Here is a 3,275-nt window from a genome sequence, read left to right as displayed (position 1 = left end):
CTTCTCTTGACTTCAAAGACCAAGGTGCTTATCAGCTAGGTTCCCTTTTCTCAGGAGCATGAAAAGTCTTTGGGATCCAGTTGGTGAGGGGGCAAGGCTATCTGAACCTTAACACCATCCTGGAAAGTGTTGGCAGTTAAAGTGAAGGCACTGGTTTTGGCAAAGAATGAGATCCTGTAACTTGGGGTGGAGATGTGTGGGAGGACCCAAGGGAGGCAGAGGGCATTGAACTCTCACCTATGCACTCCCCCCTCAGGAAATAGTTTTCCCACCCTTAGCAAAGGCAGAATCTCCACCCCCAGCCCCACCTCCTGAAGCCTTGCCCTGAAGGAATTAATCCTGTTTTGCCTGTAGGTGGGGCAAGGATTCTCACTGAGGAAGTTGCTCAAGACCCATCCAGCATTTTTTTCCTAATTTAATGTGTTTTCTAATTCACTCAAGTAGAGAGATCTGGGGAAAATGTGTGGGAATGGATTTTAAGGGTGTGGCTAACCATGCAAGGAACATAAAACTGCATCAGGAAAAGTTTATAGATAAAGATTCACTGAGCAGAGATTCTAGGTTTAATATAGAAACTCAGACGCCCAGTTAGCTGGGCATCTTGATGCACACCTTTAATCCCAGCACTTGGGAGGCAGAGGCGGGCAGATCTTTGTGAGTTTGAGGCCAGCCTCATCTACATAGTGAGTTCCAGGCCAGCTGGGATGACAGGGAGGCCCTGACTCGAAAAGACAAAAAAAAAAAAAAAAAAAAAAAACAAAAAAAAAAACCACGAAAAACCTCACACAGTTTTTTTTTTTTTTTTAAGTGCTAAGAGTTGACTGAAGAACTTGTCAAAAGATGGTCCATTGAGAAGGAGGTGGAGATGTGTGATATTCCATGCCTTAGAGTTGATGAAGGGATTTGGGATTTTAAGGTTCAGGGAAATTGAAATGTAAAGGAGATTTTCTGCTTAAAACTTAATCCTCTGGGCTGGAGAGATGGTTCAGCAGTTAAGAGGGTGTACTGCTCTTCCAAACGGACCTAAATTCTATTCCTAGAGCCCATGTCTGTTGGCTCACAATTGCCTGGAACTCCAGTTCAGGGGACCTCCCACCTCTGACCTTTGAGGACATGGCACTCATGTGCACTTACTCAAACACAGATACACATAATTAAAAAATAATCTTATTTATTTATTTTTATTTTATGTGTATGAATGCTTTCTTTTATATCTATATAAAAAGATACGTAAGCTACATATATATCATCATACATATCTCAATGGTTGGAGAGATTGCTCAGTGGTTAGGAGCATTTGCTACTTACTCTTTGAAAATATTTTATTTAGGGCTGGAGGGATGGCTCAGTGGTTAAGAACACTGGTTGTTTTTGTAGAAGACTGAGGATCAAACCCCAGCACCCACATGGCAGCTAACAACTGTCTGTAACTCCAGTCCCAGGGGATCCAACAGCCTCTTCTGACCTCTGCAGACATTGCACAACACGGGTGCACTTACCTACAGGCAGGCAATACACGCATACACATAAAATAAAAATAATAAATAAATTTAAAAAAAGATTTTATTTAATATTTTTATTTTATGTGTATGCGTGTATTGCCTGCATGAATGTAAGTGTACTGCATGTGTGCAATGCCCACGGAGGTCAGAAGAGGGTATCTGAGCCCCTGGAACTAGAGTTATGGATGGTTGTTAGCCACCATGTGGATGCTGGGAATTGAACCCAGGTCTTCTGCAAAAATAGCCAGTGCTCTTAACCACTGAGCCATCTCTCCAGCCCTATATTTGTTACTTTTGCAGAGGACCTGAGTTCAGTTCCCAGAACCCACATGGCACATGGAAACTTACAACCACCTGTAACTCCAGCTCCAGGGAATCCAACGCCTTCTTCTGGCCTCCTCAGTAACCTGCACTCATGTACACACATGCACATGCTCATACACATACAAACATATAAACACATACACACAGTTTTTAAAATAAAAAAAATTAAATATCTTTAAAATCCAATCCTCCACAATGAAAGAGCCCAGAAGACGTGCCCTTCACTAATACCATAAGACACAAACTGGTGAGAGGAGCCAGCGTTTGTCTTTGCTCTTCTGACACTTCAGGATAGTGAGGCTGCTCAGTTGGATGAATTAAATGCAATGGGTTTAATTGGAACCTGGAGTAATTGGGGCCAAGTGGCAGTACCGAATTGCCAAAGGCAAGGTGAGAGTACCTAAGATAATGGAGAGTTGGCAAAGCAGTGTTTATAATGACCTAATTCTAGAACTTTGGTACTGACTAATTCATAATAATGTTTTCAGAACTCAAATAGACAAGAAGCCTATTGAACTTTTTTCCTCTTGGAGCAGAACAATAGGGAGTTAGTCACACACAACTCCCCAACCAATTTCCAGGCTTTAGTCAGTGTTGATCCACAATCCTCTGAAGGAAGGGAAGGCCAGGTCCTGTTGAGGAAGGACCTAGTTACAATATCAAAGAGTTTTAGTGTTGGACTTTCTCTCATCTGTCTCCAGAGAGATCAATGGTCTTTTACTAGGTAACTGTACGTTAGGAAAAAGAAAACAGTCAGATTTTCCAGGACCTGTTGGAAAGTGGTTCTAAATTGACACTGATTTGGGGAGACCCCAAAAAACATTGTTGCCCTTCAGTTAAAGTAGGAACTTAATGAAGGTCAAGTGATTGGTGGACAGTAGACCAAAGTCTGGCTCACAGTGGGTCCACTGGTTGCCCCAATTCATCTTGTGTTTTTTTCCCCAGTCCTAGGATACATAATTGTGATACATATACTTAGTAATTGCCAGAATCTTCACAGTGGTCGCCTGACCTATGTAGTGAATGTGATTATGGTTGGAAAAAAACAAATGGAAGCCACTGGAGTTACCTCGGCCAGGGAAAATAGTGAACCAAGCAGTACTGCATCATCACATCCCTGAGGCATTATAGAGTGCCACCATCAAGGACTTGAAAGATGCAGGGGTGGCAGTTTCCACCACGTCTCCCCTTCACTCTCTTATTTGGCCTGTGCAGAGGACAGATAGAGAATGACAAGTGATTACCTCACACTGAATCAAATAGTGACTCCAATTACAGCCACCATAGCAAATATAGTTTCTTTTTTGTTGTTGTTGTTGTTGTTTTATGGGGTTTTGTTTTGTTTTGTTTTGTTTTTGAGACAGGGTCTCCCTGTAGCCCCAGCTGTCCTGGAACTCACTATGTAGACCATGCTGGCCTTGAACTCACAGAGATCTGCCTGCCTCTGCC

The sequence above is a fragment of the Nannospalax galili genome, unplaced genomic scaffold (genome assembly GCF_000622305.1).
Source record: "Nannospalax galili isolate Female #2095 unplaced genomic scaffold, S.galili_v1.0 scaffold158, whole genome shotgun sequence".
Lineage (NCBI taxonomy): Eukaryota > Metazoa > Chordata > Mammalia > Rodentia > Spalacidae > Nannospalax > Nannospalax galili.
This window is presented reverse-complemented; position numbering follows the sequence as displayed.